Below are 26,601 nucleotides of genomic sequence, written 5' to 3'. Positions count from 1 at the left end.
TACAGTTCTAAAGTGTGTATAGCTGAAAATGGTGCCTTTTACAGTATTCTGTAGTCAGTAATTTCTTTCTAATCATAATGCTTTGCAGCATGTGTATTAAATATATTGGGATTTTTTTTAATTGCCGTCTTTAAGCAGTTTGTTGCTTGCATGTGAAATTTACAGGAAAACTTTGCTTACAACAGATGATATTCTTTGTTATGTATGGAAACAGAAAATGTAACCTTGGACTGCCGTCTGTACTACTAATGGACAGAGGCAGCTCCTAAATGCTTTATCCCATGCATGGGTCCCCTCAAATTATCTATGGTATAATCCTAGTTATTCTCACTAAGGGTAACATATAATTATTGGCCATTGGATGGGTAACACCAGACTAATTCCAAATGAGCTTGATTTAAGCACCAAAACTGAAATTGCCTAGGCTTAAGGGTAGCTAGTCTAGTACTTGCCTATCAACCTATTCACTTTTTTACATTTTAACAATCTTTTGTATTACACATGCATGCAGATATGTAATTTTATATGTTAAGGTATGTATCATATGTATGTAAATAAAATATACTTCAGTTTAGCATAAATCCTTGCATATTAAGTTAAGAATTTGGAGGGTGGGGTTACAAGACAAAAGTAATGAATATTTAATTGATGTCTATATTATTAACTAATGATTTAATTAATTATGCAACCTTCTATTAATGAGCTTTACTGTCAGAGTATAAGTTGTTACAAATACTTTCAAACTATGAAATAACAACTTTGACATGAATGATCCCTCACACAAAGTGTGGATCTATGGATGATGTGCAATTACTTAATATTATTGAAGTATAATTTGTCAAGGAAAGTTAAACTTAAAAATTCACAAAACTGTTTCTGGACCTTTTTTCCTCAACTCTTGAAAATGCGTTAGAGAAACTTTACCTTTGTTCTTCTTAATTAGCACCCAGCTTCTTCGGTTTCCAAAAAGATGTGCATCTTTTGAGAATCTTTGATCCTTAATTCTGCATCACAAGTGACCTCCAATTTCATAGAACTATTCAATAAAATAAAACTGAAAACACTTTGCAGATTTGTAGTTCTCTTCTAGCAGATAAACCCATATTATTCTGCATATCTATGGAATCTACCTAAAGAGCAGCAAGGAGTATTTTTAAAGGCATGCAGTGGTTTGTATACATTCCTGTAAGCTTCCCTAAACATTTAGGGATCTTGTAAATGTTTATTTACTAGGAACCACTACTACATAAAATTAAAATGGAATGCCTTCTTCAGTTTTGGTGAAATTCTATTCAAAAACACAACAATTGGTGAATACTGGGTTTAGAAAATAGGGAAAAATGAAATATAGCAATGACATATCAAACATATTATTTAAGCACTTACATTTAAAAATACTGTCATATTCCCATTCTGTCAAATACTGCCATCAATATAAAGACCATTATCAAACAAGTCACTGGAACCTTCCATCATCCACTTTTATTTGCACTTCCAATTGCACTGTAATCTGAGGTGCCATTATCAGGGCATCTCCCTACTCTGGGGCTCACCCACCACACGCAACAGTGAAACACGATGAACATCTGTGTAGGTCTGAAAACATGATAAGTTACGTTATTGTGCAGGGATAGTTTTAATTATCCTGCAGATCCTGATGCTCATCGTGTTTCACTGTTGCAGTCATTACACTTGGGTTATCCTGCTGGCAGGCTACCCGCAGTCGGCCTGAATTCCAAAGTCTAGGTCCGGCATCAGTTGCTGTCGCCTCTTCCTTGATGTCAGTGCGCCAGGGGTATAAAAGATGCAGCCGACGCCATTTTCTTCAGTCTTTCTTGCCACGCGGTGTCCGAAGCAAAAGCAGTTCGCAAGTGCCGGTCGGCCGACTCCTGAGATTTTCAAAAACAAATTTCAGATCCGAAGTCTTCATTAAAGCGAAGTACCCCGTTGGGGAAACTTTTTTCTTGCGCCAGTCCGATGTCAGAAAAATTTAACAATTGTACTTCTTGTGGGAACCAAATACCTCATAAGGATTTTCATTCTTACTGTATTCCTTGCCTAAGCCCTGATCACAAAGTTGCTAGCTGTTGGTTTTGTGCTAGATTTAACCAACGCACTATTAAGCGTCGGTACGATTTTGCCTTTCATTACTTTGGCCGAAGATTCAATTATATAATGCCGTCAGAACAGCTGACGACCGGAGTTTATAAAAAGCGCAGGGAAAAAGAAAAGGACAGGCATCCGAGGTCCAAAACCGATGACGAGGCTTCCGCTAAGCTAGTCGCCGGTTCGCCTGTTCTCAGTGAGGCGCTTTCGCAGCCCCTGGCACCCGCTACCTCAGAGCCACTGGCTGCTGACGACTCCCATGTGGAGCCAGCTAGGCCTCTGGATACTCAAGGTATTGGACACTCGGAAACTATTCCCTCATATGGGTCCGGAGCCGCTGAGCAGGCATCGGCTTCTGTGGGTGTTTTCAGACCTACACAGATGTTCATCGTGTTTCACTGTTGCAGTCATTACACTTGGGTTATCCTGCTGGCAGGCAACCCGCAGTCGGCCCGAGTTCCAAAGTCTTGGTCCAGTGTCAGTTGCTGTCGCCTCTTTCCCGACATCAGTGTGCCAGGGGTATAAAAGTTGCAACCGATGCCATTTTCTTCAGTCTTTCTTGCCGCGCGGTGCCCGAAGCCAAAGCAGTTCGCAAGTGCCGGTCGGCCGACTCCTGAGATTTTCAAAATTGAATTTCAGAACCGAACTCTTCAGTAAAGCTAAGTACCCCGTTGGGGAAACTTTTTCTTGCTCCAGACTGATGTCAGTAAAAGTTAATAATTGTATTTCTTGTGGGAAGCAAATACCTCATAAGGACTTTCACTCTTATTGCATTCCTTGCCTAGGCCCTGACCATGACGTTACTAATTGTCGGTTTTGTGCTAGATTCAATAAACGCACTATTAAATGTCGGTTTGATTTTGCTTTACATTATTTTGGACGAAGATTTAATTACATAATGCCGTCGGAACAACCGACGACCGGAATGAATAAAAAACACAAAGACAAAGAAAAAGACAGGCATCTGAGGTCCAAAACCGATGACGAAGCCTCTTCTAGGCCAGTCGCCGGTTCTCAGTGAGGCGCTTTTGCAGCCCCTGACACCCGCTACCTCAGAGCCACAGGCCGTAACCAACAGCCACGTAGAGACACCGAGACCTGTGGAAACTCAAGGTGTTGGGCCTACAGAAACTATACCTTCAGATGGTTCCAGAGCCGCTGAGCAGGCACCGGCTTCTGAGGGTTTTTTCAGACCTTCACAGCTTACAATTAAAGCTACTACAGCAGCAAAGGCAAAGTCAAAAACACCATTAAAGACAAGGAAACAAGTGCAGCATTCTCCAGAACAGTCATCCATGCCAAAGAAACAGATGCTTAAAATGGCCGAAGGCCTTATTACTTTAATCAGGGGCTCCCCTCCCCCTCTTGACAAAAGGCCTAGGCAAGACACTGATTATGATTCCTCTGATCAGGTTTCCATTTCCTCTGATTCTTCTGACCAAGGCTATTCTCTCCCTCCCTATGAGGACTCTGATGCTGAAGAGTCCATTCCTTCAGCCTCACCACCTGAGGATTACTCTTTTGGGGAAACCCTGCACACCATGAGGGAGCATTTCCATTGGGAGAGCCAGGATTACTCAGAATCCAAGAAAAGGCTCAGAGATTTCCTTTTATTGCCTCAGCACAGGCCCCTGGCTATCCCTTCTGTGCTTGATATTGTAGATGATGTTTTTTCTGAATCCAGTCTGTCTCCAGATTCTTTACCCCCTGCACCAGTAAAGCCAGACAGGTACTACAGGGTCCCTGACTCTCATAAATTTCTTTACAAAAACCCCGCTGCAGACCCAGAAACAATTTCTCAGGGTCCTAAAGGGGTTAAAGCTTCCACTGCCAAAAATCCTGTCCCCTCAGATAGGGATTCCAGAGCTCTGGACAGATAGGGGAAAAAGTTTACACTTCTGCTACTTTAGCTGTAAGAGCTTTAAACTGTCAGTATCACATGCTTAAATATCAACAGTATCTCATGTCATTGTTAAAGCATAAAATGGTTACAAATATAGAAAGTCCTGACAGTAAAGAAATGCAGGATTTCTTGCATGCAGTTGAACAAGTGGGAAAGCATACTCTGCAATGTGGTTTTGATTCATTAGAGGCTTCTTGTAGAGCCACAGTTACAGGCTCAGTTATTCGAAGACATGCTTGGTTGAAAGAACAAAGTTTGCCTGACCATGTTAAAGTAAAATTATTGGATGCTCCACTACAGCATGATTCTTTGTTTGGTGTTAAGGCAGAAGAGGTGTTAAAGAAAATGGAGGATAAAGCAAAGTCAATGTAAACTGTGAAAGATTTCTTACAGGTTCAACCACCTAGATTTAGCAGAAACTGGCCTTCAAAAAATTGGTCCTTTCCAGTGTCAGACAGGCCACAAAGAGGCAGATACAGACGCCCAAGAAGCAGATCTCAGCCCCAAGGCTCCTACAGACCTAAACAATGGGGTGCTTCTGCCCCCAAAGGAGGAGAAGACAAATTACAACCTTATAGGAAACAGTCACAATGACTTCCCTCTGCAAATGCCAGTTGACAGCACCCCTAGGGGGAAAGCTAGCACTTTTCTCAAAAAATTGGCACATGATCACCCAAGACCAATGGGTGTTGAATATAGTTTCTCAAGGGTACAGGTTCCACTTCCACATACTTCCAAAACCAAAAGGTATGCCAAACCTGCCACAAAACCAATGGGCAGAGGCACAAAAACAGATTGCTGCTCTTTCTTATGGATATGGGAGCTATTCAAAAAGTTCCACAAGAAGAATAGGGCCAAGGATTTTACTCACAACTTTTCTTAGTACCCAGAAAAGACAAAGCCTGGCGACCAATACTGGACCTGTCAATCCTAAATACTTTCCTGGATATTCCAAAATTCAAAATGTTAACACTACAACTTCTGCCCATGCTGGGCAAGGAGGCTTGGCTAGTTACTTTGGATCTCAAGGAGGCATACCTGCACGTCCCAATCAGACAATCGTGCAAAAGATACCTCAGATTTATAGCAGGCTCAATGCATTACCAATTCTCTGCACTGCCCTTTGGCTTATCTACTGCGCCCAGGGTCTTCACAAAAAGCCTGGCACCAGTAATTGCATTTTGCAGACAAAAAGAAATTCAAATATATCCCTACTTGGACGACTGCCTTATTCAAGCAGAGAGCAAGGACATTCTTCTAAAGCACCTGGCGTTTGTAAAAAGATTGCTAATTTGCCTAGGGTACACAGTAAACGAAAATAAATCAAAACTAGTGCCCTCTCAAGAGATAATATTCCTGGGTGCAAGCTTAAATACAACTACCCAGATGGCTTATCTCACACCAGACAAACAAAGACAACTGACTCATTACTTTCAAATGAGGGCAGCAAAGACCCAGCTCCCTGCAAGAAAAATTCTGCAGGCCCTGGGTTTCATGGCATCTTGCATTCTACTAATTCCATATGCCAAAGTGCATATGAGGAAACTACAATGGTATCTAAAAAGTGTTTGGACTCCGCATTGTCACAGCCTAGAGACAATCATAATCTTGATTCCCTGCCTACAACAGGAGTTTCGATAGTGGTCTCAGGCCTGTCACCACAACAAGGGACAGCCTTTTACCTTACCTACAGCCAGGCAGACAATAACAACGGATGCATCGGATTATGCCTGGGGAGCACATATGGCAGGGAAATGTATTCAGGGCACATGGCCCAAGGAACAAATGCATCTTCACATCAATCAAAAAGAGATGCTAGCTGTACAGAATGCCCTGACAGCCTTCAAGGACTTAATACATCCAGGACAATTATTAATAAAGACGGACAATACCACAGTTATGTGGTACATAAGCAAGGGGGCACACATTCCTACCCCCTATGCAGACAAGCCATGACTTTGTGGAACACAGCACTGACCTACCAGGTACATCTGCAAGCACAATTCCTGCCAGGAACAAAAAATACACTGGCAGACAAACTAAGCAGAAATCTCATGGATACTCATGAATGGAAGCTCAATCCACAAGTGTTCGACATGATAACAAGGGAATGGGGACGCCCAGACATAGATCTTTTTGCCTCCCCTCACAATTGCCAAATACAGAAATTTTGCACAAGGACTTATCGCTCTCAAGCATGGAAAGTGGATGCTCTATCTTTCAGCTGGAAAAACCTGACAGTCTGTGCCTTCCCTCCGAAGCCTCTTCTCACCAAGGTGCTTCTAAAAGTCAGACAAGAGAGGTCAAAAATGATCCTGATTGCACCAGACTGGCCATGCCAGCACTGGTACCCAATCCTAAAGACTTTGTCCCAAGGCACACCTTGACCTCTACCTCAAATCCCTCATCTTCTGACACGGCAAAACAATCAGATTCTGCACAGTCAACTTAGAACCTTAAACCTGGCAGCATGGCAGATAATGTAGCCACTCAGACTGCACCTCTCTCTAAAGCTGTTATGGATGTAATTTTGGAAACCTGGAGACCCAGCACTAGGAAATCTTATGCAGAAAAATGGAAGAGATTCTGTGCTTGGAACCAGGCACAATGGCTCGACCCACTGGTCCCTAATATACCTCAGATTTTGCAATACCTGACTGAGATGTTGGACAAAGGCCTATCTTTTTCATCTATTAAAATCCATGCCTCTGCCATTTCAGCTCATTACAATACGGATCCTCCTATTTTTTCACATCCTCTACTACGACAGTACTTCAGAGGGGCAAAGAATATAAGACCCCCTAGGAGACCACCAGTACCTACTTGGGACCTCAGTTTTGTTTTAGAAAAACTAACACTGCCTCCAGTTGAACCAGCCAGCACAGCTGATCTAAAATTCTTGTAATGGAAAACTGCTCTGCTCCTAGCAATAACTGCAGCAAGAAGAGTCTCAGAGTTACAGGCATTGATGGCTGTGGAACCTTTCCTCATTTTTCACCAGGACATGGTTTCTCCAAGGATGAACCCAACATTCATGTCAAAAGTGGTCTCCAATGTGGCCTTAAACCAAACCATTCATTTGCCTACTTTCTACCCAAATCCCCAGAATAAAGGGGAAAGACTTCTGCACGCTTTGGATATACACAGGCAGCTACGATTTTACTTGGACAAAACAAAAGCTTTCAGAAAAACTGAGCAACTGTTTGTAGCATATGCTGCAGGATCACAAGGAAAACCTATTACAAAGCAGACCATCTCCAAATGGATAGGACACTGCATCCGCTTCTGTTATGCACAACATGGCAAATCTGTGCCTAAGGGCATTAGGCCTCATTCTACCAGAGCAGCAGCCACTTCAGCAGCTTTCCTCAGAGGGGTACCAACCAAAGACATATTAGAAGCTACAACCTGGAGCTCAGTGCACACTTTTACCAAGCACTACCACCTACCTCACTACTCCCAATCCAGAGCAGGCTTTGCCACTGCAGTTCTGCAGGGCTTGTTAGCCTCGCCAAATCCAATCTAGACCCAGCCACCCAACCTCAGCTTTGGAATTCTACCCAAGTGTAATGACTGCAACAGTGAAACACGATGAACATAGTACAGTTGTGTACCTACCATAAATGTAGATGTTTGAGTGTATTCACTGTTGCAGTCCAGGTTACCCACCCACCATCTCCCTCTTTGCTGGACTATTCTGTACTTTTCAATTCTATACAACCTATGTGGTGTATTTGCTTGTAGATGAAGGAAATGTTTATAGTAATATATGCATGGTTGTTTGGCATATTTTTATCTTTTCAGCCTTCATATCTGGGGGCACCTGACATCTGGGGCAAGAAAAACTGAAGAAAATGGCGTCGGTTGCAACTTTTATATACCCCTGGTGCACTGACGTCAGGGAAGAGGCGACAGCAACCGACGCCGGACCAAGACTTTGGAACTCGGGCCGACTGCGGGTCACCTGCCAGCAGGATAAACCAAGTGTAATGACTGCAACAGTGAATACACTCGAACATCTACATTTATGGTAGGTACACAACTGTACTTTATATGTAAAGCCTACTTCAGCTTCCAAAGCAAAGACTAAAGCAGTTCTAAAGACAAAGAAACAAGTACAGCATTCTCCTGGACAGACTACCATGTGTAAAAAAAACAGATGCTCAAAATGGCCGAAGACCTAATTACCTTGATCAGGGGTTCCCATCCCCCTCCTGACAAAAGGCCTAGGCAAGAGGCAGAATATGAATCTTCAGATCAGGTTTCCATTTCCTCTGATACCTCTTCTGAGCAGGAATACTCTGTTCCTCCTTATGAGGATTCTGATGCTGAAGAATCTATCCCTTCAGCCTCACCGCCTGGGGATTATTCATTTGGGGAAACCCTGCATACCATGAGGGAGCACTTCCACTAGGAGAGCCAAGACTACTCAGAATCTAAGAAAAGGCTTAGAGATTTTCTTTTACTACCTCAGCACAGGCCTTTGGCTATTCCTCCCGTGTTAGACATTGTAGATGATGTATTTTCAGAGTCCGAACTTTCTCCTGACTCTTTACCTCCTGCCCCTGTCAAGCCAGACAGATACTACAGGGTTCCAGATTCACATAAATTTCTTTATAAAAATCCTGCTGCTGACCCAGAAACTATTTCTCAGGGTCCCAAAGGGGTCAAGGCTTCTACTGCAAAAAACCCTATCCCCTCAGATAGAGATTCAAGGGCACTAGACAGATGGGGAAAAAGGGTTTACACTTCTGCTACTTTGGCTGTGATGGCTTTAAATTGTCAATTTCATATGCTTAAATATCAGCAATACTTAATGTCACTGCTAAAACAGAAAATGTTGTCAAATTCTGATTGTGCAGAAAATAAGGAAATGCAGGATTTAATGCATACAACTGAACAAGTGGGAAAGCATACATTGCAATGTGGTTTTGATTCTCTGGAGGCCTCTTGCAGGGCTGCAGGTACAGGTTCTGTCATTAGGAGGCATGCTTGGTTAAAGGAACAGGATCTGCCTGATCATGTTAAAGCAAAATTACTAGATGCTCCATTACAGCATGATACCTTACTTGGTGTTAAAGCAGAGGAGGTGTTGAAGAAAATGGAGGACAAAGCGAAATCTATGCAAACAGTAAAGGATTTCTTACAGGTACAGCCACCCAGATTTAGCAGGAATTGCATACTAAGAATTGGTCCTTTCCAGTGTCAGACAGGCCACAAAGAGGCAGATACAGATGCCCCAGAGGCAGATCCCAGCCCCAGGGCTCACACAGGCCTAAACAGTGGGGTGCTTCTACCTCCAAAAGCGGAGAAGACAAATCACAGCCATACAGGAAACAGTCCCAATGACTTTCCTCTGTCAGCACAAAGCACTTAACTTTTGGCAGCCCCCTTAGGGGGAAAACTAGCACTTTTTTTCTCCAAATTGGCACTTGATCACCCAGGACAAATGGGTCTTGAATATAGTGTCCCAGGGCTACAGGTTCCACTTTCACACCCTGCCAAGGGAAAAAGGTATGCCAGACCTGCCACACAATCAATGGGCAGAGGCAAAAAAACAAGTTTCATCCCTCATGGACATGAGGGCCATTCAGCAAGTACCACAGCAAGAGCAGGGACAAGGATTTTACTCAAGACTTTTCTTGGTACCCAGAAAAGACAAAGCCTGGAGACCAATACTGGACCTGTCTATTCTAAATACATTTCTGGACTTTCCAAAATTCAGAATGTTGACTGTGCAGCAGCTTCTGCCCATGCTGGCAAGAAGGCTTGGCTTGTAACTTTGGACTTTAAAGAGGCATACCTGCATATTCCAATCAGACAATCTTGCAGAAGATACCTCAGATTCATAGCTGGCTCAATGCACTACCAATTCTCTGCACTGCCCTTTGGCTTATCTGCTGCGCCCAGGGTCTTCACAAAATGCGTGGCACAAGTAATTGCATTTTGCAGACAAAGAGGAATTCAAATTTTTCCTTACTTGGACGATTGCCTTATTCAAGCAGGGAACAAGGACATTCTACTAAAGCATCTGGCGTATGTAAAAAGATTACTACTTTGCCTAGGGTACACAGTAAACGAAAAGAAATCAAAACTAGTACCCTCACAAGAGATAATATTCCTGGGTGCAAGCTTAAATACAACTGCCCAGATGGCTTATCTCATGCCAGACAAAGGCAACTGACTTCTTACTTCAAAATGTTGGCAACAAAGACCCAATTATCTGCAAGAAAAATTCTGCAGGCTTTGGGCTTCATGACATCCTGCATTCTGCTAATTCCATATGCCAGACTGCATATGAGGAAACTATAATGGTATCTAAAAAGTGTTTGGACTCAACATTGTCACAGCCTGGAAACATTAATTACCCTCATTCCTTGCCTGCAACAGGAGTTTCGATGGTGGGCACAGGCCTGTCACCTCAACAAGGGACAGCCATTCACCCTACCCACAGCCAGGCAGTCAATTACAACAGATGCATCAGATTATGCCTGGGGGGCCCACATGACAGGAAAATGTATTCAGGGCACATGGCCCACAAGCCAAAGGCATCTTCATATCAATCAAAAAGAGATGCTAGCTGTTCAGAATGCCCTGACAACTTTCAAGGATCTACTCCATCCAGGACAGCTACTGATAAGGACGGACAATACTACAGTCATGTGGTACATAAACAGGGAGGCACTCATTCCTACCCCCTCTGCAGACAAGCCATGACTTTGTGGGACACAGCATTGACTTATCAAGTACACCTGCAAACACAATTCCTGCCAGGAAAGAAAAATACTCTGGCAGACGAACTAAGCAGAAACCTCATGGATACCCACGAGTGGAAACTGGATCCACAAGTCTTCAGCATGATAATAAAGAAATGGGGATGTCCAGACATAGATCTATTTGCCTTCCCTCACAACTGCCAACTACAGAGATTCTGCACAAGGACGCATCACAAGCAAGCATGGAAAGTGGATGCTCTATCATTCAGCTGGAAAACCCTAACAGTATATGCCTTTCCTCCTCTGTCTCCCCTCCCCAAGGTACTCCTAAAGGTCAGACAAGAGAAGCCAAAAATGATTCTGATTGCTCCAGACTGGCCCCGCCAGCACTGGTACCCAATCCTAAAGAGCTTGTCTCAAGACCCAGCCTGGACATTGCCTCTAATTCCTCATTTACCGACGCAACGAAACAATCAGATCCTGCACAGTCAACTCAGAACCCTAAATCTGGCAGCATGGCGGATAATGTAACCATTCAGAGCACACCTCTCTCTAAAGCAGTGATGGATGTTATTTTGGAGGCCAGGAGGCCCAGTACCAGAAAATCTTATGCAGAAAAATGGAAAAGATTCTGTGCTTGGAACCAGGTACAAGGAATTGGCACGTTTGTACCAAATATTCCTCAGATTTTACAATACCTAACTGAGATGCTGAACAAAGGCCTATCCTTTTCAGCAATTAAAATCCATGCCTCTGCCATTTCAGCTCATACGGAACCACCAATTTTTTCACATCCGTTGCTAAGACAGTACCTCAGAGGAGCCAAAAACATAAGACCTCCAAGGAGAACACCAGTACCTGCATGGGACCTCAATTTTGTCTTGGAAAAACTCACACTGCCGCCTTTTGAGCCAGCCAATACAGCTGTAATAAAATTTTGTCTTGGAAAACAGCTCAGCTCCTAGCTATAACCTCTGCAAGACGAGTCTCAGAGTTACAAGCACTCATGGCTGTGGAACCTTTTATCATTTTCCATCCAGACAGGGTTTCTCTGAGGACGAACCCAACTTTTATGCCTAAGGTAATATCCAGTGTGGCCCTTAACCAAACCATTCATTTGCCTACCTTTTATCCAAACCCACAGAATAAGGGTGAGAGACTCCTGCATTCTTTGGACATACACAGACAGCTACTTTTCTACTTGGACAGAACTAAGGCTTTCCGAAAGACTGAGCAACTCTTAGTAGCATATGCTGCAGGATCACAAGGAAAGGCTATCTCAAAGCAGACTATTTTAAAATGGATAGGCCACTGCATTCGTTTCTGCTATTCACAACATGGCAAATCACTGCCTAAGGACATTAGGCCTCACTCAACCAGAACAGCAGCCACTTCAGCAGCCTTCCTTAGAGGAGTACCAACCAAAGACATTTTAGAGGTTGCAACTTGGAGTTCAGTGCACACTTTTACCAAACACTACCACTTACTTCTGTACTCTAAATCCAGAGCAGGCTTTGCCACTGCAGTTCTGCAGGGCCTTATAGCCTTTCCTAATCCTATTTAGACCCAGCCACCCAACCTCAGCTTTGGGATTCAACCCAAGTGTAATGACTGCAACAGTGAAACACGAACATAGTACAGATGTTCATCGTGTTTCACTTCTGCAGTCATTACACTTGGGTTATCCTGCCATCAGGCGGGCCTGCAGTCTGCCAGAGTTCCAAAATCTTGGTCCGGCGTCGGTTGCTGTTGCTTCCTCCCTGACGTCAGTGTGCCGGAGTATATAAGATGCAGCCGAAGCCATTTTCTTCAGTCTTTCTTGCCGCGCGGTGCCTGAAGCAGAAGCAAAAGCAGTTCGCAAGTGCCGGTCAGCCGACTCCTGAGATATCAAATTCGATTTTCAGAACCGAAGTCTTCAATAAAGCTAAGTACCCCGTTGGGGAAACTTTTTCTTGCCTCAGACCAATGTCAGTAAAAGTTAATAATTGTATTTCTTGTTGGAAGCAAATACCTCATAAGGATTTTCACTCTTACTGTATTCCATGCCTGGGCCCAGATCACGATGTCACTAGTTGTCGGTTTTGTGCTAGATTTAACAAATGCACTATTAAACGTCGGTTTGATTTTGCTCGCCATTACTTTAGCCGAAAATTTAATTATACCATGCCGTCGGAGCAACAGACGACCGGAATACACAAAAAATTCAAAGACAAGGATAAGGACAGGCATCCGAGGCCCAAAACTGATGATGAAGCCTCTTCTAGGCCAGTCGCCGGTTCTCAGTGAGGCACTTTCACAGCCCCTGACACCCGCAACCTCAGAGCCACAGGCCGCCTCCGACTCCCACTTGGAGATGTCTAGGAATCTGGATACTCAAGGTGTTGGGCCTATGGAGACTAACCCTTAAGATGGGTCTGGAGCCGCTGAGCAGGCATCAGCTTCTGAGGGTGTTTTCAGACCTTCACAGCTTACCATAAAAACTACAGCCAAGTCTAAAACTCCATTAAAGACAAAGAAGCAAGTACAGCATTCACCTGGACAGGCCTCCATGCCTAAAAAGCAGATGCTCAAAATGGCCGAAGACTTAATTACTCTGATCAGGGGTACCCATCCACCTCCTGATAAAAGGCCTAGGCAGGATACAGACTATGATTCCTCTGACCAGGTTTCTATATCTTCAGATACCTCTTCAGACCCAGGGAAACTCTTTACCCCCCCTATGAGGACTCTGATGCTGAAGAATCAATTCCTTCAGCCTCTCCTCCTGAGGATTATTCTTTTGGGGAAACTTTACATACCATGAGGGAGCATTTCCATTGGGAGGGCCAGGATTACTCAGAATCCAAGAAAAGGATCAGAGACTTTCTTTTATTGCCTCAGCACAGGCCCCTTGCTATTCCGCCAGTGTTGGATATTGTGGATGATGTGTTCTCTGAATCCAGTTTAAATCCTGATTCTTTACCCCCTGCTCCAGTCAAGCCAGACAGGTACTACAGAGTCCCTGACTCTCACAAATTTCTTTATAAAAACCCTGTTGCTGACCAAGAAACTATTTCCCAGAGTCCCAAAGGGGTAAAGGCTTCCACGGCTAAAAATCCAGTTCCCTCTGACAGGGATTCTAGAGTATTAGACAGATGGGGGAAGAAAGTTTACACTTCTGCAACTTTAGCAGTGAGGGCTTTAAATTGCCAGTTTCACATGCTTAAATACCAACAATATTTACTGTCTCAGTTAAAACAGAAAATGATTACAAGTTCAGAACATCTTGACTATAAGGAAATGCAGGATTTATTGCATGCAGCTGAACAAGTAGGAAAACATACTCTGCAATGTGGTTTTGATTCATTAGAGGCTTCTTGTAGAGCAGCAGTTACAGGATCTGTGATTCGAAGACATGCTTGGTTAAAATAACAAAGTTTACCAGATTATGTTAAGGCAAAATTATTGGATGCACCTTTACAGCAAGACATTTTATTTGGTGTTAAGGCAGAAGAGGTATTAAAAATGGAGGATAAGGCAAAATCTATGCAAACAGTGAAGGATTTCTTACAGGTACAGCCACCACAATTTAGCAGAAATTGGCCTACAAAGAATTGGTCCTTTCCAGTGTCAGACAGGCCACAAAGAGGCAGATGCAGACGCCCAAGAGGCAGATCTCAGCCCCAACGCTCTTACAGATCACAACAGTGGGGTGCTTCAACCCCAAAAGGAGGTGAAGACAAGTCACAACCTTACAGGAAACAGTCCCGATGACTTCCCCCTTCGAATGCCAAGCACTTCCCTTTTGGCAGCTCCCTTAGGGGGGAAACTAGCACTTTTTTCTCAAAATTGGAAAACAATCACCCAAGACAAATGGGTTCTGAATATTGTGTCTCAAGGTTACAGGTTCCACTTTCACACTTTACCAAGGCTAAAAGGAATGCCGACCTGCCACAAAATCAATGGGCAGAGGCACAAAAACAAATTACAGCCCTCAAGGACATGAGAGCTATTCAGAAAGTGCCACAGCAAGAACAAGGACAATGATTTTACTCAAGACTTTTCCTGGTCCCCAGAAAGGACAAAGCCTGGAGCCCCATACTAGACCTTTCTACTCTAAATACTTACCTGGATGTTCCGGAATTCAAAATGTCGACACTACAGCAGCTTCTTCCCATGCTGGGCAAGAAGGCATGGCTTTTTACTTTGGACCTCAAAGAGGCATACCTGCATGTCCCTATCAGACAAAATTGCAGAAGATACCTCAGATTCATAGCTGGTTCAATGCACTACCAATTCTCTGCACTGCCCTTTGGCTTATCTACTGCGCTCAGGGTCTTCACAAAGTGCCTGGCACCAGTAATTGCATTTTGCAGACAAAAGGGAATTCAAATATATCCATACCTGGACGACTGCCTTATTCAAGCAGAGAGCAAGGACATTCTTCTAAAGCATCTGGTGTTTGTAAAAAAGGTTGGTAATTTGCCTAGGGTACACAGTAAATGAAAATAAGTCAAAACTAGTGTCCTCACAAGAGATCATATTCCTGGGTGCCAGCTTAAATACAACGGCCCAGATGGCTTATCTCACGCCAGACAAACAAGGACAGCTGACTCAGTATTTTCAGTTGATGGCAACAAAGTCCCAACTCCCTGCAAGAAAAATTCTGCAGGCCTTGGGATTCATGGCATCCTGCATACTACTAATTCCATATGCCAGACTCATATGAGGAAATTACAATGGTACCTAAAAAGTGTTTTGACTCAACACTGTCACAGTTTGGAAACAGTAATACCACTAATTCCCTGCCAACAACAGGAGTTTCGATGGTGGACACAGGCATGTCACCTCAACAAGGGTCAACCTTAAACTCTACCAACAGCCAGGCAGACTTTAACAACAGATGCTTCGGATTACGCCTGGGGAGCACACATGGCAGGAAAATGTATTCAGGGCAAGTGGACCACAGACCAAATGCATCTTCACATCAATCAAAAAGAAAAGTTGGCTGTACAAAATGCCCAAACAGCTTTCAAGGACCTTCTGTATCCAGGACAATTATTATTAAAGACAGACAACACCACAGTAATGTGGTACATAAACAAGCAAGGGGGCACTCATTCTTAACCCCTATGCAGACAAGCCATGACCTTGTGGAACACAGCTCTAACTTATCAAGTTCATCTGCAAGCACAATTCCTGCCAGGAAAGAAAAATACTCTGGCAGACGACTTAAGCAGAAACATCATGGATCCTCACGAGTGGAAACTAAATCCACAAGTCTTCAGCATGATAATGCAAAAATGGGGGTGCAAGAAAGTGGATGCTCTTTCGTTCAGCTGGAAAAACCTAAAAGTTTATGCCTTCCCACCACTGCCTCTCCTTTCAAAGGTACTCCTAAAAGCCAGACAAGAAAAACCACAGATGATCCTGATTGCTCCAGACTGGCCACGCCAGCACTGGCACCCAATCTTAAAGAACTTAGCTCAAGGACCACCATGGATTTTACCTCAAATTCCACACCTTCTGACTCAACAAAACAATCAGATCCTGCACAGTCAGCTCAAAACCTTAAACCTGGCTGCATGGCAGATTCATTAGTCAAACAGACAACACCTCTCTCTAAAGCTGTTATGGATGTCATTTTGGAGGCCAGGAGGCCTAGCACCAGGAAATCTTATTCAGAAAAGTGGAAGAGATTCTGTGCCTGGAACCAGGCTCAAAGCATTGACCCTCTTGTCCCAAACATTTCTCAGATACTACAATACTTAACTGAGATGCTGGACAAAGGACTGTCCTTCTCATCCATTAAGATCCACGCCTCTGCCATCTTGGCTCATTACAACACAGACCCTCCTATCTTCTCTCATCCATTGCTAAAGCAGTCCCTCAAAGGGGCTAAAAACATAAGACCACCCCAAAGAGCATCAACACCTACCTGGGACCTCAATTTTGTCTTGGAAAAACTCACTTTACCTCCTTTTGAGCCAGCCAATTCAGCAGAATTAAAATATGTATCATGGAAAACTGCTCTGCTTCTGGCAATAACCTCAGCACGAAGAGTCTGAGTTACAGGCACTAATGGCAGTGGAGCCTTTCATCATTTTTCATCAAGACATGGTTTCTTTAAGAACAAACCCTTCTTTTATGCCTAAGGTGGTATCCAGTGTGGCTCTTAAACAAACTATCCACTTGCCAACTTTTTATCCAAAACCCCAGAATAAAGGGGAGAGACTTCTGCATTCCTTGGACATACACAGACAATTACGTTTCTACTTGGACAAAACAAAAGCTTTCAGAAAAACTGAGCAATTGTTTGTAGCATATGCTGCAGGATCACAGAGAAAGGCTATTTCAAAGCAGACCATTTCAAAGTGGATAGGACACTGTATCCAGTTCTGCTACACACAGCATGGGAAACCTGTACCTAGTAACATTAGACCACATTCCATCAGGGCAACTGCCACTTCTACTGCCTACCTTAGAGGAGTACCTACCAAAGATATCTTGGAAGCTGTAACTTGGAGTTCAGTGCACACCTTTACCAAGCATTACCATAATCCTCTTTATACTAGATCCAGAGCTGGCTTTGCCACTGCAGTGCTGCAGGGCCTCATAGCCACACCAAATCCTCTGTAGAACCAGCCACCCTAACTCAGCTTTGGGATTCAACCCAAGTGTAATGACTGCAGCAGTGAAACACGATGAACATAGTACAGTTTTGTACCTACCATAAATGTAGATGTTTGAGTGTCTTCACTGCTGCAGTCCAGGTTACCCACCCGTCATCCCCTCTTTCTTTGCTGGTACTTTTCTATACTTCTCAACCCTATACTACCTATGTGGTGTATTTGCTGGTTACTGAATGTTTTATTTTTACCTTATTGTATATTTTATTAGCAATATGTATTGCCTACCATTTTTGGGGGCACCTGACATCTGGGGCAAGAAAGACTGAAGAAAATGGCATCGGCTGCATTTTATATACCCCTGACTCACTGACATCAGGGAGGAAGCGACAGCAACCGACGCCGGACCAAGACTTTGGAACTCTGGCCGACTGCGGGCCCGCCTGACGGCAGGATAACCCAAGTGTAATGACTGCAGCAGTGAAGACACTCGAACATCTACATTTATGGTAGGTACAAAACTGTACTTTGTGTACCTACCATAAATGTAGATGTTCGAGTGTATTCACTGTTGTATTCACTGTTGCAGTCCAGGTTACCCACCCACCATCCCCCTTTTCTTTGCTTTGACTTATCTGTACTTCTCTATCCTATACAACCTATGTGGTGTATTTGCTTGACATCTGGGGCAAGAAAAACTGAAGAAAATGGCGTTGGCTGCATCTTTTATACACCTGGCGCACTGACATCAGGGAAGAGGCGACAGCAAATGACGCCGGACCTAGACTTTGGAATTCAGGCCGACTGCGGGTAGCCTGCCAGCAGGATAACCCAAGTGTAATGACTGCAACAGTGAATACACTCGAACATCTACATTTATGGTAGGCACACAACTGTACTTTCTCCCACCTTCTTACTTGATCAAGGTCATCTGTCTTCTGGAACCAGGGCTGCTGTATCTACCAACAGTTATTTAGCATAAGATAACTTATTCAGTAGTCTTTCAGGTCTTTGAACTTTGGGGATTAGTTCTTTTTCCACCTTCTTGTTATTGTCTTTTTAGCTAATAAAAAATAGCACCAAATAAGTCCCACCTCATGCTTTGACCAGTTGCCTTTCTCATGCATTCCAAGGGAAAACACCTCTGCAGTAAACTCACCCTTGAAAGGCTAAAGTCCCAGCAGCAATTCTTGCAGCTGTTGCTTAAAAGCTTTCACCTTAAGACATCCTCAGAAAATGTGTTAAGTTCCTCTGGTGCCATCAGAATACCTTCAAAAACCTGTTGTGACATTCAAATACAAATGCTGGAGTTTATTTGAGGTGTAAACATATCTTTAAAGGCATTTCCATGCAAAAAATGCAAATGTTCCAGGAACAGGTGACATAATTGGGGTCAGATATGCTGACTACCAAAACCTTTGTGTCATCGTCTTTCCCAATGGTTTTGCCCATCCTTCCTCAATTTGATGTCGTCACTGTGGTTGCCACACATAACTTGTTATATTAAATCTATTCAGTAATTCATTTGAAGGCTAGCTGGGTTGTCCATGATCAACTGTGAGTAGCTCCTAGACTGGAGGATCATACAATACCATAATCATTGAAAGCACCCTTTTTGAACAAATCATTTAACTCTTGTTTATCAGGTAATGTGTCCATCTAGATTTGGGTAACGGTTGGAATCTCTTCATAAGTTAAATAATCTTGTGTATCTATATGCTGAGACCAAAATCCATGTTTAAGGTTCCTTCTGAGATATTTTATTAAATGACCTGTCCTTCCTGACTTAAAAGATGAGAGCTAACTGTAGTCTCCAGTGGTTCATCCTCAACTTTTCTAACAACCAGTGATGGGCCCTTGCAGCCTCTTGCAAACAACATTGAAGTGTTCTCCCCAGGCCTGGACCTCCACAGTGTCAGTGGAAATAATTATTACTGCAGGATGGAAGCCCATACCAATTCCTTATTCCAAGGAGAAACACCCTCTGTATTCCAGATGGAGAAGATTCTTAACTGTGCAACTCTGTAGTACTTAAAAAGTAGGTAACCCTAACTCACCCAGATCCTTTAGGTGCAACAAGGGATTCCAATCTGGTATAGGCTTAGCCAGTCTTCAGTTAAGTTCTGGAAGGGCATTATTTGCATCCTGAATAAAATGTATTACCTGGGTACAATGGAAATACATGAAAACAGTAGAATGCTATTGGCAAAAGAAATACTTGCACTGCCTAGACAACTTGATCTAATTCTAAATTCAACAACTTCTACTTCCTACCATTTCTATCCAGGTGGTAACTGGAAATGGTCAGCTGTGATCAGTGTACTACCCCATTAAACAAATGTAAAAATAATTAAAACTTCTTCTCCAATTCCTTACACCTTATTTTAAATTTTCTTAAGTTACTTTTGAGTCCCGTAAAGTATGAGTCAAATATATCCCCAAATAGTTGTTTCTTTTACATTGCCAAATGACAGGGTACAGTTTCTGTGCCATGTGGAAGGAATCTAATTCACAGCAATTGCCTGTGTTTCATCAATATTAATTTTGTATGTTCAACAAATCTGTCCAGTAGTTGAAACAATATTTCCAAGAGGGCCTCAGGATCTCCAAGATAGACTAACAGGTCATCAAAGTATATCCCTAATTTCCAATTGCTACAGTGCTGTAGCCAGAGCTTCAGTTCCAAATCTAAAAGCAAGTTGGAAAGTGGGCAGTCCTGCCTGGTGCCTGTGGTTGAATTATAAAAAGTTGATAACTTTGCTGTAACTTGAATATATGTCCAAACTCTGAAATGTACATTTATTAACAATCTTACAAAACCTTTTGGGAAGCCAAATAACTCCAGTATCCTAAAAAAGTATGCCCACCTCACTTTGTTGGCGGTCTCTTCTGCATCCAGAATGACCACCAACACCCTCTTATTCAATCACTGTACTTTTTGTAAGACCAATAAGGTTTTAAAAATTTCACGTCTGCTGAGATGACACAAATTGACACAGATCTGAGTATAATAATCCAACAAGCACTGTCACCCAGTGAGGATGCCATCAAAGTGTCATACTGGGTTAGATCTGAAGTTGGCCTATATGAGTTCACACTGAGTGGATCCTTCTCTTCTTTTGAAACGGGTGAAAATTTTGGCTTTGCTTCTGGAGTACAAAATTGCTTCCAACAATCTAATTTTCATCTGCTGTAGCTCCCCCCCAAGCATATATAACTCCACAGGAGTATTATCAGACTCAGGAGTTTTACCACTCAGAAACTTCTTCAAAATACTTTCCAGCTGTGGAAGACCCACAGGAATCATTAGGATGTTTGCCTTTTGGGGTGTAACCTTAGGTAATGCCACTGTCTTCTGGACCCTCTTCACCTCTGCCATTTTCCATCCATTCCCTAATTCATCAGTGCATAGATGACCAAAGTACCTCCATAATCCCGTTAGTTGATTCTGGATCCTCAACATCACCCTTAACTTTTAAGTGAATCAGGAATTCCCAGCGCTCAGTTTTAGTTTGTCTTTGAGTCAAAGCTAATACTTATTGTGGTCTTGGGAAGTTACTCAAACATATTTTTGGAAACCCACATTTTAAAGTTCCTGTCAGTCTCCAACAGTTTTTCAGTTTTCTGTTGTCCATTTTATATTAACTTGTAGTCCACGAACTTCTCTTGCATGCTGTCACCTTACCATACTAAGCAACTCCCTCCATTCTAGCAATGCAAGCTTGCCAAAACATTTCATTCTAGAGGTACAGTTACTTCTTCTTGTTTATGAAGATATAATGTGATAGCTATTTTGTTTAAAAAGTAGCAAAAGATAAAGTAATCCACCCAAGAATCCAAAAAAAAGAGACAGAAGTGAAACCAAGATTCTTTTATTCCACAACAATGAGCACTTTTGTCCGAATTACATGGACTTAATTTCTGATGAAGTCCATGTAATTCTGGCGAAAACATTAACTGTTGTGGAGTAAAAGAATCTTGGTTCTGCCTCCGCCTTGGATTTTGTTTTAAAAATATAGATTTTTGTGTTGTGTGAGTAGTTTTTAAATATCTTTAGATAGAAAGTGCGACTATAATTATTTTATCCCCCATCTTTAATAATATCATCTAGACCCATTAAACGGCCATGGTCTTGAAATATTTCCCAATTCTTGGGATTCTTTTTTCCCCCCTACTTCTACCTTTCATATTGCCTTCATCTGTCAGAAAGTTGAAATCTCCAGCCAGGATTATTTATACCCTCTTGGAAACCTAATAATTTCAAGAAAATGTATGTAAATTCCATTAGTGATGATTCTGTGTGTGTGTGGGGGGGTGGAGGTGGGTTAAGTACTGATCACTGGAAAGAGCCTCTCTTGTGTTTTCCTATTTATATGTTTACCCACTATAAATCTTCCATGTTGATCTGAAAGAGACCTGCTACCTTATAGTTTACCCTATACCCAAGTAAAATTACTCACCCCGTTCTCCTTACCTCTTCATATGAAATGTACACAAAGAAAAACTAACTTCACTAGTTTAATGTGGTCAGCAGCATTCAGATGAGTCGGTTGCATTAAAATAACTTGGGTTTTTTGCTTACTTATGAAAGCAGTTACTTCATCCATGTTTTGCAGTGTTACCAAACCTATTCATATCACATATTGTAATCTTTGTACTCCTTTAAGATATGCCCTGTATCTATCATCTTTGCCTTATAATTTCCTGTGGGACCTCCCCCCATTTCTATCCTCCTCATTCTCTTGAATCCTTCTATAAACTTCCATTACCAATTTACAAAATAATTGTAGCAGTAGCTAGGTCTGCTGACTAATAATAATAATCCTTTTTATATCAATTTAAACACTAGCAATGCCTGCTAACTAATACTCTTTCCATCCATCTCCTAGTCCAAACCCTGCCAGCCTTGCCTCCCAGCCTTCCTTTCAACTGCAAAGGAACTCTGAAGATAGTGACCATCTTTACTACATCTAATAAACTGCTTAAGAAAGCCTCTGGCACAAATTTCCCCAACACCTATTGCATTCTGATTTTCATTTTATCTTGCTGTCCATCTAATCAGAATATTCAGTCTTAAAAGTCCACTTTAAAAATACTTCTGTTCAAAAATGTTCATAGCTAAACATCTAAAGGAAATTTCTCATGCTATCTCTATCCCTGCTGCATTACAGAAGAACACTCTTAGTATTCTATACAACTGTTATTGCTTCCTCATTGATTCATTGATTGTTACTAGGCTAATCACCATGGGAGGATGGAGTCTTTCCAAGCCTAGCCAAGATGTCTTGAAAGAATGATGTCCTGTATCCAAATAGGACATTGAGGGCCAGGCATTTATAAGCTGCATCTGTCCATAAGGGACATGGGTGCCAAGTTTCCTGTTCCCCATCCACTGGTCTAGGTTGCAGTTAAAATAGGTAATAGATGAACTCAACTTCATATGGATGGGGAGCCTATTCAATAGGAGGGGCAGTCTCTAGGACATGTATCTCTCTCTTTCTAGCATATTCTCTCTAGGTCACAGACAAAATTCAGGTCCGTAGACCCTTCTTTTCTGGTAATCTTTACCTTGTAAGCCAGACATAGATCACCTCTTCAGCAGTCTGTAGGGGACTGAGTAGAGGGAAAGGGCTTTAAGGAGCTCTGCATAAGGCAGGTTTATTACACCTTGTATCCTTTTTGTAAGGAATCTCTGAGGTCACTCTAGTTGTTGCAGATGCCTGGTCAGGTAGATACTGAAGGGTACTCCTTATCCACCTCCACTCAGCTGGAAGAGTTACCTAGGTTTACATCCCCTATACATTTAGTCTCCATTACCTCTCCGAATGATTAAAGTTGCATCTCCTTAGTTTACTTATTGCTTCCCCAGTACTGGTGAAAGTCAGAATTCCTTGGAGCAAAAAGACTTTTGTCTCAGCTGGGAAAAGCAACCTGAATTCCTGTTCATTTTCATATATAGTTGCAAACTGCACCCAAATTACTCTGGGCATATCATATTACTTCTCTGATTCAGTGCATTATAAGGGGTTACTGCACTCCTGAGTATGTCATCCTTCGGATGAGACCTTAAACCGAGATGTTGTCTGCTTCAGTTGGCAGTAGCTCAGGTGGATGTAGAAGATCCCATGGAACCTATCAAAAAGAGTAGGAGAATTTCCCCAATGCCCTGGACAAATTTCTTCTAGTAGTGTATATACTACCTTGGGTCTCCTCTGAAAAGAGACTACTTCCCTAGTGAGACTAACCCAGTCAACAAAGGATAGAAAAAAAATAAACAAATAAATACATGGTCCATTATATCAAAATCCAATAAATCTAACCCCTCTTCACCTTCCAGTATTCCAAATAGTCTCAAGACTTTCCTGCAAACGTTTTCCATTGCGGCCAACTGTTGCTGTACATTTCCATCTTGACCACCACAACTCTGCATTTTGTTTTGCACTTCAGCTAACTGCTGTTTGTCATCAGAAATTGCAGCTTATTGGCCATTTGGGCAGTTTTTACTTCTCTTTCAACTTTCTGGTTTAAAAGCCCACATTTGCGCTTTTCCCACCTTTCCTGTAACTACTCTAGCCAATATACAGATTTGTTGTATCCAGGACTGTTTGTAAGTTTCTGAGCAGTGACAAAGTCTGCTCTTCAATTTTTGCTCTTAGATCCGTTAGTTCTCTCCTCTCCTGCACTTTTACTAGCTTATTAGTTTAGCACTTTACCAGACTTCTTGTAGCAATTATTGTAGCACACAAACGTGCCACCAGCACTAAACATTCTACATGGAAACAGCTCCAGTACTTATTATTAATGCCCACCCCTCCAGGCATGTCTAAAGTTCAGTTCCCTATGCTTTCTCCTATTAACCTGGTGAATTTGGGCATCCCAGTGTAGCAATGCCTCATGTACACTGACAACCCTCTCCTCTTACCTCCCAACACTCAGACTTGGGAGAGATGCACTTAAATATCCAAACTGGAAGCCACATACTCTCCAGCCAAGACCGGGATAGTTGGTCAAGAGGAGAAGGTCAACACTTGCACCACACCACATGGAACACATAGCCCTCCAGAACACACACCAGCACTGCCTTCACATAAAAACACAACACAAATCATGAGACACATAACTCTCCTAAACAGTGTGCCACTCATCCAAAGCCCCTACGGCAAAACAGCATGCCCAACACACTAGTCATAGGTGACTCGATAGTGAGGCACACTGATGTCCCACTCTCTAGGTTGAATAAGGAGAAAGTAACAGTCAGCTGCCTGTTAGGCACCAGGATCAGTCACATAACGCACGCACTCAGGTCCTTCACCAACACGTACAAATATGTCATTGTACATGTGGGTGTGAATGACCTGAGACATACTTCCCTGGACTAAATGAAAAGAGACATGGAGGAGCTCTTGGATTATGTAGCCCAGGTATGACCCTAGCCCTGAGCAGCATCCTACCATCACCCAGAATGATACCACAGTACAAACATAAAATGATTGATTTCAACAATTGGCTAAGTTGCTGGTGTCATTCTAAGGGGATCCAGTATCTGTCACCCCTGGGCTTCCGGATACTGGCCAAGGCTCTTGCCACCCCTGTAGTGCCTTTTTTAGCCGGTGTTCCAAAGACCAAATTACCACCATAACATCTACAAACAAATGCAATCTGAGAGTCAAGCTGCTCAACACTAGAAGTCTAAATCTCAAAATCCACTTGCTCAAAGCACTCCTTAAAATGGAGAACATTGACATTTATGCTGTAACAGAGACCTGGCTCAAGGCAGCAGAAAGCACCCCTGTACTACCAGGCTATAACTCATTCCACACCTTTCGGCCCCAGAACTTGGACCAAAGCTCCAAAGTTAGTGGTGTTTCCATATTCATAAAGGATGAGCACACCTCCACACTGGTACCCCAACATAATGCATCTGAGATGCTTCAGGTGCAGCTAACATTGGGTAAGACAGCAATTCAGGTTGTAGCCTGCTATAGGTCCCCAACCATGGCCCAAGACTCACACTCCACATTCCTAAGCACCCTGGAGAATATTAGGGTCCAACCTAACACTCTCATACTGGGCGACTTCAACTACTCCTCCATTAACTGGGAAAACTACTCAAGTACCAGTACACTTACCCAATGTTTCCTGGAATTTATTAATTCCAATGCCCTGGACCAGCTCGTTCTTAGCCCCGCTAGAGGTAGCAACATCCTTGACCCGATCTTTACTAACATGGGCGACCATTGCTCTACACCAGTAGTCAACTCCTCCCTGGTTAGATCCGACCACAAACTAATCACATTGGAAATCCATCCCCCCCATTCCCGCAAAGGTAACCACCATGAAAAACTTCTCCAAAGCTAACTTTGGACTCCTAAAAACATAGGTGGTTAACTTCAAGGCACCCATGCAAATGGAGAATTGTTGCATGACTGCCGAATCATACACCAATGCACTGTAAGAACACGTGCACAAAGGCTTGGATCTCGCCATATCCAATAGAACCAAGATGCTCTCCTCCAAAAAAAGGAAGCCAGTCTGGTGGTCCCCTGCCATAAATAAGCTCTACAACGCAAGGAGGAAACTGATGCGGAATAAGGTGAAGTCCCAAGACTGGAAAAAACTCCCTTATCAGCCTCAGCAAAAAGTTGAGATCCCTCATCAAATCCTCTAAAGCTAGTTATGAAAACAGAATTGAAGCAGATAGTAAAGACAACCACAAGGCCTTCTATAGTTATATAAAGAATCTCTAGGGCAATACCCAGATTTGCTCTGAGCTACTGCACAATGGTACCTCCTATACCGAGCCAACAGTTATTGCCAATATACTGTCTAACAGATTCAGTGCCAACTTTGCTCCCCCCCCCCCCCCAAAGAAGCAATCACAATACCAGTAGATTGACAGGCACCCAGTATTACTGTTGCACAGGTTAAAACAGCACTGTCAAAGGCCAAGAATACAGCTTCTATGGGACCTGACAATATCCCTGGCTGTGTTCTACATGAACAACAGACTGAACTGGCACCTCAACTGTGTGTCCTTTCCAATCACAGCCTCACCTCAGGCTTTGTCCCTTCCAAATGGTGCACTGCTACAGTCATCCATCTCCACAAAGGAGGAGCGACTACAGACCCTGGGACCTGTTGCCCCATTAGCCTGACGAATCTGATATGCAAAGCTATGGAACGCATCATCATGGACCTAATAAATATGTATATAGGGAATCTCCAAACTATGGATCCTACACAGTTTGGTTTTGTGAAGGGTAGATCA

General features: G+C 42.8%; 1 protein-coding gene across 6 annotated transcripts in view; it reads left to right on the top strand.

Moving 5' to 3' along the window:
- The window catches only part of ZNF335 (zinc finger protein 335), a 1,318,033-nt gene that overhangs the window by 522,306 nt on the left and 769,126 nt on the right, over window positions 1–26,601 (top strand). The gene's annotated exons all lie outside the window — the stretch shown is intronic.

This window comes from Protopterus annectens, chromosome 12.part0, assembly GCF_019279795.1.
Source record: "Protopterus annectens isolate FY-2018-M chromosome 12.part0, PAN1.0, whole genome shotgun sequence".
Taxonomy (NCBI): Eukaryota; Metazoa; Chordata; order Ceratodontiformes; family Protopteridae; genus Protopterus; species Protopterus annectens.
Note: the sequence above shows the minus strand (reverse complement) of the source record. Positions and strands in the feature narration are given on the sequence as shown.